Source organism: Scyliorhinus torazame, chromosome 13, assembly GCF_047496885.1.
Source record: "Scyliorhinus torazame isolate Kashiwa2021f chromosome 13, sScyTor2.1, whole genome shotgun sequence".
NCBI classification, from domain to species: domain Eukaryota; kingdom Metazoa; phylum Chordata; class Chondrichthyes; order Carcharhiniformes; family Scyliorhinidae; genus Scyliorhinus; species Scyliorhinus torazame.
In genome coordinates, this window is record NC_092719.1 from 54,653,333 (window position 1) to 54,667,278 (window position 13,946).

The following is a 13,946-nucleotide window of genomic DNA, read 5'->3' on the forward strand; positions in this document are numbered from 1 at the left end:
TATAGCTTAAGTTTTTTAAAATTTTGTTGCTGATGTAAGTTTACTGAACAGGCTTTGTGAGGTGAAATTTCCAGGACAGGAATGCGTAATAGGCGCTGAATGATCAGTAACCTGTTTTACACTGCACATGATTCTTATGAGTCTTTTCCACTGACTTGAATCTTGTCCTTTTGACCACCTACCTATTATTCCATTCTAGCTTGGAGCTTTTTGAGTTTTTTGAGGTTTTGAAATATTGCGATAAAGTTGTGTTGCATAGTATATATTTAAAATATATTGTAGTGAGAAGCAGCATTCAGCAGTCTTCAGACTTGCTGATTCAGAAAACACAGGTACAATTGTGAACCATTCAGCCTTTGTACTCTGGCCTGTTAGAAGTTGTATCGCACAGAGACACATGAGGGCCCCAACTCTTGTCACTGACATTAAAGACCTATGTTGTTATTCATTCCAGTTTGTTGCTCAGGAGTAATTTGTTCTTTCCTCCCTATGAGATTACTGATAAAATAGAATCTAATTATATCCCTTGTATGAAATAATTATGTTGAATATCATGCACCCAGGCAGGAGAATGTCTTCTCCTTCTTCTACAGAATGAGAAAGACCTTTATCTGGGTTGCCAAGTATTAATATTCCCCCCAAAATATTAATTTACTGCCACTGTATCCATTTGGTGCAACATGCAGAACATGTGAATGAGGTCTGAGGCAGTCACCAAAGTCAGTGTTATAATCTATAGTGTTATAAATAACCAATGGGAGATTTTCCTGTCAAATTAATAATATTGCGCAATGTTGTTATCGTAACATTTTTACTCTCTTGTTTGTTTAATAGTCTCAGTGGGATCATCTACAGGGAATATCAATGTGGGTAAGTCTGTTGAGAGTGGAAATCTGCTGGAGATTCCCACTCTAAGGACGTTATGGGTCGCTATTTTTAAAAAATATATATTTTATTGAAAATTTTTTCCCTGAACAACATTTTTCCCGCTTACAAAACAAACGAAACGATAACAATAACAAAACAGAAATTTTTAACTTTTTAACAATAATAATAATAATAATACACAAGTAACAAAACCTCATTCTCAATTGACCTATATTCAACTAAACCTCCTCCCCCCTCCCCCCCCCCCCTCCCCCTGGGTTGCTGCTGCTGGTCATCTGTCTTCCCTCTAACGTTCCCCTAGGTAGTCGAGAAATGGCTGCCACCGCCTGGTGAACCCTTGAGCCGATCCTCTCAGGGCAAACTTTATCTGCTCCAGTTTAATAAACCCCGCCATATCGTTTACCCAGGCCTCCAGTCCGGGGGGTTTCGCCTCCTTCCACATGAGTAGGATCCTGCGCCGAACTACGAGGGACGCAAAGGCCACGACATCGGCCTCTTTCGCCTCCTGCACTCCCGGCTCTTCCGCAACTCCAAATATAGCTAACCCCCAGCTAGGTTTGACCCGGGCATTCACCACCTGCGAGATCACTCCCATCACTCCCTTCCAATATCCTTCCAGTGCCGGGCACGCCCAAAACATATGTGCGTGGTTTGCCGGGCTCCCGCCACACCTCCCACATCTGTTCTCCACTCCAAAAAACCTGCTCAATCTTGCCCCCGTTATGTGTGCTCTATGTAGCACCTTAAATTGAATCAGGCTAAGCCTGGCGCATGAGGAAGAGGAGTTTACCCTGCTTAGGGCATCAGCCCACATACCCTCCTCTATCTCCTCCCCTAATTCTTCTTCCCACTTTCCTTTTAGTTCGCCCACCGACTCCTCCCCCTCTTCCCTCATCTCTCTGTAAATCTCTGACACCTTGCCCTCTCCGACCCACACCCCTGAAAGCACCCTGTCCTGTATCCCCTGTGTCGGGAGCCGCGGAAATTCCCTCACCTGTTGTCCAGTAAACGCCCTCACCTGCATATATCTCAAGAAATTTCCCCGGGGTAACTTATACTTTTCCTCCAATGCTCCCAAACTCGCAAAAGTCCCATCTATGAATAAATCTCCCACCTTCCTAATTTCCAACTGGTACCAACTCTGAAATCCTCCATCCATTCTTCCTGTGGCGAACCTATGGTTGTTCCTGATAGGGGATCCCACCAGGGCTCCCCGCACCCCTCTCTGTCGCCTCCATTGTCCCCAGATATTCACTGTTGCCGCCACCACCGGGTTCGTGGTGTACTTTTTAGGTGAGAGCGGTAGTGGTGCCGTCACCAGCGCCTCTAGACTTGTCCCTTTACAGGACCTTCTCTCCAGCCTTTTCCACGCCGCTCCCTCACCCTCCATCATCCATCTACGTATCATTGCCACATTGGCGGCCCAATAATAATCTCCCAAGTTCGGTAGTGCCAGTCCTCCTCTGTCCCTACTGCGCTGAAGGAACCCTCTCCTTACTCTCAGAACTTTCCCTGCCCACACAAAGCTCGTAATGCTCCTGTCTATTTTATTAAAAAAGGTCCTGGTGATTAAAATAGGGAGACATTGGAATACAAATAAGAACCTCGGGAGGACCATCATCTTAATTGCTTGCACCCTGCCCGCCAGCGATAAAGGCTGCATGTCCCACCTCTTAAAGTCCTCCTCCATTTGTTCTACCAGCCGTGTCAGATTAAGTCTGTGCAAGGTTCCCCAGCTCCTAGCGATCTGAATCCCCAGGTATCGGAAGTTTCTTTCCACTTTCCTCAGCGGTAAGCCTTCTATCTCTCTACTCTGGTCCCCTGGATGTATCACAAATAATTCACTCTTCCCCATGTTTAACCTATACCCCGAAAATTCCCCGAACCTCCTCAGAATTCGCATAACCTCTATCATCCCCCCCCGCTGGGTCCGACACGTATAACAATAGGTCATCCGCGTATAACGAGACTCGGTGTTCTTCTCCCCCTCTAGTCACCCCTCTCCATTTCCTGGAGTCTCTCAACGCCATGGCCAGAGGTTCGATTGCCAATGCAAACAACAATGGAGACAGCGGGCATCCCTGTCTTGTTCCCCTATATAATCGGAAATACTCCGATCTATGTCGACCTGTAACTACGCTTGCCGTTGGTGCCCCATAAAGTAGCCTAACCCAGCGAATAAACCCGTTCCCAAACCCAAACCTCCTTAACACTTCCCATAAATACTCCCACTCCACCCTATCAAATGCCTTCTCTGCGTCCATTGCCGCCACTATCTCTGCCTCCCCCTCCACTGAGGGCATCATTATCACCCCTAATAGTCGTCGCACGTTAACATTCAGTTGTCTCCCTTTTACGAACCCAGTCTGGTCTTCGTGCACCACCCCCGGGACACAGTCCTCTATCCTCGATGCCAGCCCCTTTGCCAGCAATTTGGCGTCCACGTTCAATAGTGAAATAGGTCTATAGGACCCGCACTGCAACGGGTCTTTGTCCCTCTTCAAAATTAGCGATATCGTCGCCTCCGACATCGTCGGGGGTAGAGTCCCCCCTTCCCTGGCCTCATTGAACGTCCTCACCAACAACGGGGCCAACAAGTCCACATATTTTCTGTAGTATTCCACCGGGAACCCGTCCGGCCCCAGGGCCTTCCCTGCTTGCATGCTTCCCAGTCCCTTAATAACCTCATCCACCTCAATCGGTGCCCCCAGGCCTTCCACCTCCTGCTCCTCCACTTTCGGGAACCTCAATTGGTCCAGGAACTGCCGCATCCCCTCCTCTCCCTCTGGGGGCTGAGACCTATACAGTTCCTCATAAAAGGTCTTAAACACCTCGTTTATCTTTCCTGCCCTTCGCTCAGTGTCTCCCCTTTCATCCCTAATTCCTCCTATCTCCCTCGCTGCTGCCCTCTTTCGCAGTTGGTGTGCCAACAGGCGACTAGCCTTTTCCCCATATTCATACCTCCTCCCCTGTGCCTTCCTCCACAGTACCTCTGCCTTTCTGGTGGTCAGAAGGTCAAACTCGGTCTGGAATCGTCTCCTCTCCCTGTACAGCTCCTCCTCCGGGGTCTCTGCAAATTCCCTGTCCACCCTTAAAATCTCCCCCAGTAGTCTATCCCTTTCCTTGGCCTCTGTTTTCCTTTTGTAGGCCCCAATAGAAATCAGCTCTCCTCTGACCACCGCTTTTAGTGCTTCCCAGACCACTCCCACAGGGACCTCGCCGTCGTCATTGACCTCCAGGTATCTCTCAATACACCCCCTCACTCTTGCACACACTCCCTCATCCGCCATCAGTCCCACATCTAATCGCCAGAGTGTTCTCTGCTCCCTGTCCTCTCCTACTTCCAGGTCCACCCAATGTGGGGCATGGTCCGAAACCGCTATGGCTGAGTATTCAGCTTCTTCCACCCTAGAGATCAACGACCTTCCTAAAACAAAAAAATTTATCCGGGAGTACACTTTATGGACATGGGAGAAGAAGGAATACTCCCTAGCCCTGGGTCTAAGAAATCGCCATGGATCCACTCCCCCCATTTGGTCCATAAACCCCTTAAGTACCTTGGCTGCTGCCGGCCTTCTTCCGGTCCTTGAGCTGGATCTATCTAGCCCCGGGTCCAGCACCGTGTTGAAGTCCCCTCCTAAAATCAAATTTCCTGCCTCCAGGTCCGGAATACGCCCCAGCATCCGTCTCATGAACCCTGCATCGTCCCAATTTGGGGCATACACATTAACCAACACGACCTCCATTCCCTCCAGCCTACCACTCACCATTACATATCTACCTCCACTGTCTGCTATGATGTTCTTTGCTTCAAATGCTACCCGTTTCCCCACCAAAATGGCCACCCCTCTGTTCTTTGCGTCCAGTCCTGAGTGGAACACCTGTCCCACCCATCCTTTCCTTAGCCTAACTTGGTCCGCCACCTTTAGGTGCGTCTCTTGGAGCATAGCCACGTCTGCCCTTAGTCCTTTCAAATGCGCGAGCGCTCGGGCCCTTTTAATCGGTCCATTCAGGCCTCTCACGTTCCACGTGATCAGCCTCACTGGGGGGCTACCTGCCCCCCTCCCGTGTCGACTAGCCATTACCTTCTCTAGGCCAGTCCCATATCCCGCCTCCGCGCTCCCGCTCGCTCCCCCAGCGTCGCACTCCGCCCCCGACCACCCACTCTTTAGCCATTTCCTTTTGGATTTCCGCAGCAGCAACCCAGTTGTCCCCTCCCCACCCCCCCCCCCCCCCGCGCTAGATCCTTATCTAGCTTGATTGCTCCCCCCATATCACTTCCGTAAGTCAGCTGACTTCAACTGACCCCGGCTACTCCTGCTCACTCCTCGGCCCCCCCGGTGTGAGGGAACTCCCATCCGCCTTGCGCCTGTTTTCCCGCCTTATTCTTTCTGGCGCGGGAACACCCCTTTACCTAACCCGCCTCTTATGGCGCAGCTCCCTTTCCCCTCCCCCTCCCCTTCCCTATTCTTCGACTATGTCCCGCCTTTCCCCCCTCACCGGCGCCCACATTTCCCCAGTGTCCCCCCCCTTCCCTGTTTACTTCTCGATTCACTTTCACCATAACATTAACAAAAACAATAACAATAACAATTCCCTGCAGCATCAGTCCCTCAGTTCCGGTCCAGTTTCTCTTCATTGATGAAGGACCATGCTTCCTCCGCCGTCTCAAAATAATAGTGTCTCTCCTGATACGTGACCCATAGTCTTGCCGGCTGCAGCATCCCAAACTTCACCTTCCTTTTGTGCAAAACCTCTTTGGCTCGGTTAAAGCTCGCCCTCCTTCTCGCCACCTCCGCACTCCAGTCCTGGTATATCCTTACCACAGCATTCTCCCATCTGCTACTCCGCACCTTTTTAGCCCATCTCAGGCCCTCTTCTCTGTCCTTAAGGCGGTAGAATCGCACGATTATCGCCCTCGGTGGTTCTCCCGCTTTTGGTCTTCTCGCCGGGATCCGATTTGCCCATTCCACCTCCATGGGGCCCGCAGGGGCCTCAGCACCCATCAGTGAGCTCAGCATCTTACTTGCGTACGCACCACAGTCCACTCCTTCCACGCCCTCAGGGAGACCTAGTATCCTAAGGTTCTTCCTTCGCGCTCCATTTTCAAGGGCCTCAATCCTGTCAGCACACTTTTTATGAAGTGCCTCGTGCGTCTGAGTCTTAACCGCCAGGCCCAGGACCTCGTCCTCAATACCTGATACCTTCTGCTCCATCACGCGAAGCTCAGTCTCCTGGGTCTTTAAAGTATCTTTAAGCCCCTCAATTGCCTGTAACATCGGGGTCATTACCTCCTTCTTCAGCAGATCCACGCACCGCCTCACAACCTCGTCCTGCTCAGGCCCCCATGTCACCTGCGATCCCTCCGCCGCCATTTTGTTCCACTCCCTCTGACCTTCTGGTTGCAGATTCTTCGGGCTGCAGCCGCCGCCGCCGGTTTTTCCTCCGTCGTTCGGGGGGGGACTCCCTTCCCACGCACCTCCCACCGGGTTTTTCGGCCGGCAAAGTCCCCGTTGGGGCTCTTAAAAGAGCCCGAAGGTCCGTCGGAGCTGGAGCCGCCGAAACGTGCGGCTAGCTCATCCTTGCTGCAACCGGAAGTCCCGTTATGGGTCACTATTAAGATACATAGGTGAAAGACATTGGTTAATTAAGTATTGAGGACACTTATAATAAGAGTCTGCTGGGATACTAGACTGATGGTAGGTAGGAAGCAGACATATCTTTGTCACATTCTGTGAACAAACAAATGAAAAAGGAAAGCATTAGTGTCTAGATTCATAGTTCCCCAACTGGTTTGTGATTGAGTTATCAAGTAGTAGGTTTGGTAGCTTGAGGGTATAGATTTAAGGCAACCAGCAAAGAATCAGGCAATATGAGGAAACACCAAGTTGTTGTGATCTGGAATACATGACCTAATTGGGTATGGAAGCAGATTCAATAGTAACACTCAAAAGAGAATTGAATTCATATCTAGTGGGAGAAATATTCATAGAACTATGGGAAAGAGCTCTAGCAAAGAAGTGACACATGTATAATGGGCTGAATGGCTTCCTTCTGCACAGCACAATTCTCGGATTCTAATTTTCTACAGAATGTTTTTACAGAATTCAAAATGGTACCTTAGTCCAAGCATGCTTATGTGCAAATAAATGTAGTACTCCTAAATTTGTATCTCATGCATGCTATTTCCTGGTTAAAATAACATTGATTCATTCATCATTCCCCTGGATACAGAGGACATTGCACTGTAAATCATCAAATATGTTGTTTATTCCCAAATACAGAAGTCCTGAGTGAATTGTTCAGTCTTCCTCATGAGTAGAACAAAAATAGTACTGAATAGTTTTTTATGCAATATACTATTCATAAGAAATATCCGTGGCATGTAATCTTGGTCTGATGCCGTCATTCATTCACTTTGTCCAAAAAATAGTGCAGTAATGTAGCACCAAAGAATGCTAATGGTAGATATTACCATTATGCGATGTCATCAGCTCATGGGTGGTTCTGATAAAGTACACAATAGGTTGAACAAATGGTGTGTGCACCAGCTGGTTATTATAACGTTGGCAGGAAGGGTTGTATTGTTGAATTTTATTTTAGGTGAGTGATTTTGGTGTGAAGGACAATGGGGATTTTTTTTTTTAATTCACTAATTTACAGAGAGGAGATTGGAAGAGAGAATTAATTTATTCAGCAAATCAGGGAATTTGGTGTGGAAGACAGAAGGCATCTATTTAGTCAGTCATTTATGGGGAAAAAAGCAGAGCGATAAGAATGACAGTTGCTATGGTTACTGCCAGAGCTCACTGATGCTGAGAGCAAATGCACAGCTGTTTGATTTTTTTCAATTGCTGTTGGCTCATGGGAAAGTAGTTCCAGTTGGGTTGTTGTCTCACTTCCATGGAATAAATTTGACACCCCACAGAGTTGAAGCAACAACTGTTTGTCACATGGTCCTATTGATCGTATTCTGGATGTAAAATAGAGACTAACCAAAATAAACATTGCAGTTGGAATATTACATCCATAAAGGGAGCTTGGTTAACTCACAGGTGATCAGAGTCATTATGATGACCCAATTGCTGAGTGGACACATTTAATCTTACACGTGACTGACGTCACATATTCTACTTATAATATGTTTGTAATAAATTTATTTTGCATGGTTTGAGACAGAGGGAAACAAATTGATGTGGTTTCCTGATCTTGGATTTATTTGTATTGTTATTTGGATGTTACGCAGGTGGAAATAGAATTGTGGATGGTTGGGATTGAATCACAATTTTTATACTCCAGAGCTTCATAAATGAAGCTGGAATGATTTATGTGTGTCAAAGAAACAATAGAATTACAATGTTACACTTATTGTTTGTCATTAACAAAATTTGAGGTATAATGATTCATTATTCATGGTGTTGCTTGAGGGCTGAAGTCAGGGATTGGTGGCTTTGGTCAAAGATAGGGCCTTGTGTGCACATAAGATTCAAATGTTGTAAGAACACAGAAATTTGAAAGGGTATGGCGGGGGTGGGGGAGGGGAGGGGATAATCAAGCTGGAGGGCAGATAATAAGAACCATAATTGGGATAACAGAGGCTTTAAAGTAGCACAGGAATGAGGGCCAATCACAATGATAACAAAAGGAATACTGGGAATGGAATAGAGGACAAGGGGAAGGCCGCTGAGATTGTAAAGCTGAAAGTTGAATATATGGTAAGGTGTCACAAGGCATCACATCTATAAGATTTGTATTTATTTTTCAGAATTCATGATAGTTTTGTGTATTTATTCGATCTCTGAAGTATAGCGGCATTTTGGGGAAGCAAAATGTGGTATTTTTAAAAGATAGGCTTGCAGACCATGAAGGGTCAAACAAACAAGAGCTTTATTAGAAAGGTGTTTACAGGAGTCATGTGATGGGAGCACAGGAGCGGCTGTATTTTTGGGAGTTCGCTCCTCGCTATGTTCAAGGAAGGTGCCTCCCAGTGAGTGCTCAGAGTTAACTTTTGGCTGCGCCTTTTCTTCTTCAGGCCCAGGCAGACTGTATTATCCTGTTCAGGACTTGGGTTTTTTGGACTCCCCTTTCAGGGGGAGTTGGTCATTTGTCCTCATGTGGGTCCTCCTTTCCGATTGTTAGTGGTGTCTGTGAGGACTGGCTGTGGTGGTGCTGGATGGTGAGCCTTGGTATCATGGACACTCAGATACAGCTGACAGTAATGGGGAGGGAGTGGTGGGGGATGGAGAGGCATGGGAGATTGGGTAAGGTGGGGAAGGTTAGTGGGAAATTGGGATTGGGGAGCTGTTTATGTAAGCCATGCTGGCTGGGCTTTGTTGTTAGTTAGGTTGTTCATCTTGCTCCGTTGATACCTTGTGGTTAAAATTGGAAAAATTGTAAATGCCTTAATAAAAATATATATTTTTTAAATAGCTACCTTTCTGCACTTTCTGCTTTTGTTTGTTTGGTGCGATTTTCTTGTAAAAAATTGAAAATCCCAATCAATAGATATTTACCAGAAAGTTGTTTAATCAATAGGCTGTAAGGAAGGACTGTCTGTTTGCCCACACCACCAACTGATTATGTTAATACAACATGTGAATAGACTCTTAAAGTAACCTTATTCCAACTAGAAACAACCATGAATACATAACATTTCCTGCCCCTTTGCATTAGAGGTTCCTGCAATGAAACACATTATAATGTTGATGCACAATCAATTACTCTCGAGACAAGGTGAGTCATAATTAATCGGCTATAGTCAGCTAGAACTGTACCCAGCAGCTTCGATACAGAAAGTGAAGGCTGCTGGGACGGCATTGGTTCTTATACCCTGCCTCTCAGGGCGGAGCTATGTACGTTAGCCAATGGTAGACTCCTAGGTCTAGCCAATGGTCATCCACCTCTCAGGTACTGCAATATGGGTATTACCACATTTGTTAACAATCAAAATGCACAATATGAACCGGGGCCTGTTTAGGTCAGTTGGCTGGACAGCTGGTTTGTGATGCAGAGCAAGGCCAATATAGAATCAGAGAATTTACAGTGCAGAAGGAGGCCATTTGGCCCATTGAGTCTGCCCCAGCCATTGGAAAGAGCACCCTACTTCAGCCTACACCTCCACCCTATCCCCGCAACTCAGTAACCCCACCTAACAGTTAATTTCCCGTACTGGTTGAGGTTTTTCATGAAGGACCACCTTCTAAACCTTGCCCCTTGCCTGAGGTGTGGTGATCCTCAGGTTAAATCAGCACCAGTCAGCCCTCCCCCTCAAATGGGAAAGCAGTCTTCTGGGACTATGGCGATTTTACACTATGAACAATTAATAAACACAGTAGGCAATAAATTAGACATTTTGGAGGACGTTGAATTCTGTGTGGCTGTCAGCGAACCTCAGTCGTCTGTGTTTGTAACAAACACTACAATCTCTGGTCTTTCTGGTGTGAATTGGATGTCGGTATTGTTGTTGCAATCAGACACAATGTAGTGTCTCCAGGTTGACTCAGTGTTGCAGTGTCCTCAACTGGGGTACTGTCTTCCACACTTGTTTCTGCTATTGTCATGTTCTCAGGAATGTCTCGGTCTTCACTTGGCATAGTTTGTTGTGGACTCGGAGTTGAGTCTGTCTCTGACAAACTAATTCTAATTGCTAAAAGTTAATCAGTGTGACTTCTGCACATCACGGTGTCCTGTGTTTGAACAGTAGACTGGTGCTAAGGCAGGTATCCACTTCTTACTAGTGGTAGAGTTCCTTGCCAATACGTCCTGACCTTACTGAAAAGACGACGTTTAGCCCTGTTCTTAGGTTACAAAACCTGACTTTGCTGTTTCCTGTCAACAATCTCTCTTGTCTTAGGCAGCTTCAGCGCATCAAACACTGTGCGTGACTGATGCTTTACCATGAGTAATGCTGGAGAACTTTGGGGTGTCGAATGAATTGTATTCCTGTGTGTCATCAGGAATTTGATTAGTCATTTAGACATTGACCCTTGCTCATGAGTTACCTTCAATGAATGCTTCATTGTCTGAACAAAGCTATCAGCCAGTCCATTTGTGACAGGATAATAAGGAGCGGATTGGATGTGTTGAATTCCCTTTTTCTTTAAATAATTTGTGAATTCTTGCAAAATGAACTATGGTCCATTGTCACTAATAAGTTGTTCAGGGTAACCTAACCTCTCAAAAATCTCACCTAGGCTCTTTACTATTCTTCCCAAAGATGTGATCTTCATAATGGCGACTTCAAGCATTTTCCAGTGCGTGTTTACCAAAATGAAAAACTTTTGTCCTCCGAATGGTCCGGCATAAAACTATTTGACCTCTTTGCCAAGGCCCTCTGGCTATTCTCATGGGTGTAATGGCACTAGTGGCGGCATGTTTCGAACCTTTGCACAAGCTAAACACATGCCTATCTTCTTTCTGATTTTGCTATCGAGCACTGGCCACCAAAAATAGCTTTTGGCTATCGCCTTCATCCTTACTACCCCACAACCACTTTCCTCAAGTTATTTTAGGACGGTGGCACAGTGGTTAGCTTTGCTACTGCACAGCATTAGAGACACGGGTTCAATTCCGGCCTAGGGTGACTATGTGGAACTTGTACTTATTCCCTGTGTCTGCATAGTTGCTCCGGTTTCCTTCCACAGTCCAAAGTTGTGCAGGGTAGGTGGATTGGCCATGTTAAATTGCCCCTTGGTGTCCAGGGGTGTATAGGTTACAGGGAAATGGCAGTGGAGTGGGCCTGGGTAGGGTGTTTTTTAAAAGGATCAATGCAGACTCGATGGGCCAAATTACCTCCTTCTCCTCTGTAGGAATTTCACGGTTCTATGTTTCCTTAACAATGGTGGAATGATGACCCTCATTCCCCAGGGGAGACAACTAGCTTGTGTAGATAGTTTGAGTCTTCAGTTAACATATGGCTTCAACTCTGGGTTTGCTCCTGCAATCTTGCCACAAAGTACCATGTGCACCTTCTGACAGGACTGGATTTGTTTATTCTTCGTTCATGGGATGCAGGCGTCGCTGGCTAGGCCAACATTTATTGCCCATCCCTGAGTGCATTTAAGAGTCAGACACATTGCTGAGGGTCTGGAGTCACATGTAGGCTAGACCAGGTAAGGACGACAGATTTTCTTCCCCAAAAGGACATTAGTGAACCAGATGGGTTTTTACGACAATCGACAATGGTTTCATGTTCACCATTAGACTTCTTATTCCAGATATTTTATTCAGTTTATCTGCTCCCTCAAGTGCAATTAGTGATGGACAATAAATGCTGGGACAGCCTGCAATTCCCATGTCCCATAAACACATTTTTTAAAAATTCACCTCAGCTCAGTTTGGCTTGATTCTCCCCAGCCAGGTTCTCCTCATTAGGGCTAGATGGTTACCTTGAATGACTTGCAGAGATAAATCTGCAGTCTGTCCATTTAGCTTCACATTTACATTGATATGGCCCCTCAATGGAACTACTTCTCCAGAAGTATCTTTGAGGGTTTCAAGGCACTATATCACGGTTTCTCTTGGTAAACAGTTTCTGGTACCAATGGAACAGCTGCCCCAGTGTCCACCTCCATTTTCACCGGTTGTCCGTCCAGTGAAGGAGTGACTCAGTAACCGTTCATAACGCCCGCAATGGCAGTACGTTGAACAACAGTTTGTCATTTGACTGCGACACTGGGCCTTTTTCGGACCATTTTTGTATAACATAGATCTTTTTCCCGCTCTTCATTTTTCCATTCCATACACTTGGTTCTTGCTTTTTATAATTCTTGTTTGAAACTTGTTTCTTTTTCCAGCACACACGTTCGATACAGCCCTTTTTACCACAATTCCTGCGTTTTGCATCTTTGCACTAGTAGCCTGCTGCTGCGTGACCAGTTTTTGCACAATTGTCGGCAATTTCGAACCTATGTCACTGTTCAGGTCTCAGCCAACATTTCATAGATTCCAGTGCTCAAACTTAATCGCTGGATTTCCTTAGCTGCTGATTCCATGGAGATTGTGACTCCTACAGCCTTCTTTAGGTTTAAGTTACTCTCTGTTAAAAGCCTTTTTTTTTGGAGAGCTTCACTTCTTAACCCACACACTCGTCTGTCTCTAATGGTGTTCTTCAAGACATCTCCAAATTCACAGTATACAGCTAATTTATTCAAATTAGCTATGAACTGTGTAATTGACTCATTTTCTTGCTGGTTAAGATTATGTAACCTGCACCTCTCAGCGACGACTAAAGGTTTAGGTGAAAAGTGGACCTGCAACATCTCCACAATCTTATCATTGGTTTAAGCCTGGTGTTTCTGGCTGCCATTTTCCTCCCCATTGTACTCAGGAAAGTTGGGACTGCAATGTCTGCCTCAATTTTATTCATTTGGGAGACTTCCGGTGACGGCGGGTGGGAGGCGGGCGCACAATGGAGGGCTCCCGGTCGGCAACGGCATTTTCGGGGCTTTAAGCCCAGTCCCAGGGTCCGCGGAGGCGGCAGAAGAAGGGAGAAGGCACGGAGGAGGCACAGTGGAGACACAGGAGGAAAAAAGGAACAAAGAAAAATGTCGAGGGTGAGCAAGAAAACGGCCGGAAAAAAAACAGCTGGAGTTCCGTCGGGGAGTGGAAAGGTCACCGCGGGGTCACCAGGAAAAATGGAGGCTGGAGCACCAGGGAAGGCCGCACTGCTTACGGCTGAAGAAATTACTAAGGTGATGGCTGCGGAATTTGAAAAGCAGTTGGCGCAGATTGCGAAATGCATGGAGATGGTGAGTAAGGAGATGAGGGAGGTTTTGAGTGTGCTGGTGGAGGAGGCGGTTTCCCCGGTGAGGACAGAGGTGGCGAGCGCAGTGGCGGAGGTGCGAGAGTAAGGGGAGGCGCTGAAGGAAGTGGAGGAGACGTTATTGCAGCACGGTGATCAATTTGCCTCGATGGGGAAAGAGATGCGGAAGGTGATGGATACTAACAAGGATCTGCGAGGAAAAATGGAAGACCTGGAAAACAGGTCCAGGCGACAGAATTTGAGGATTGTGGGGTCTGCCCGAAGGAGTTGAAGGACCGAAGCCGACTGAGTACTT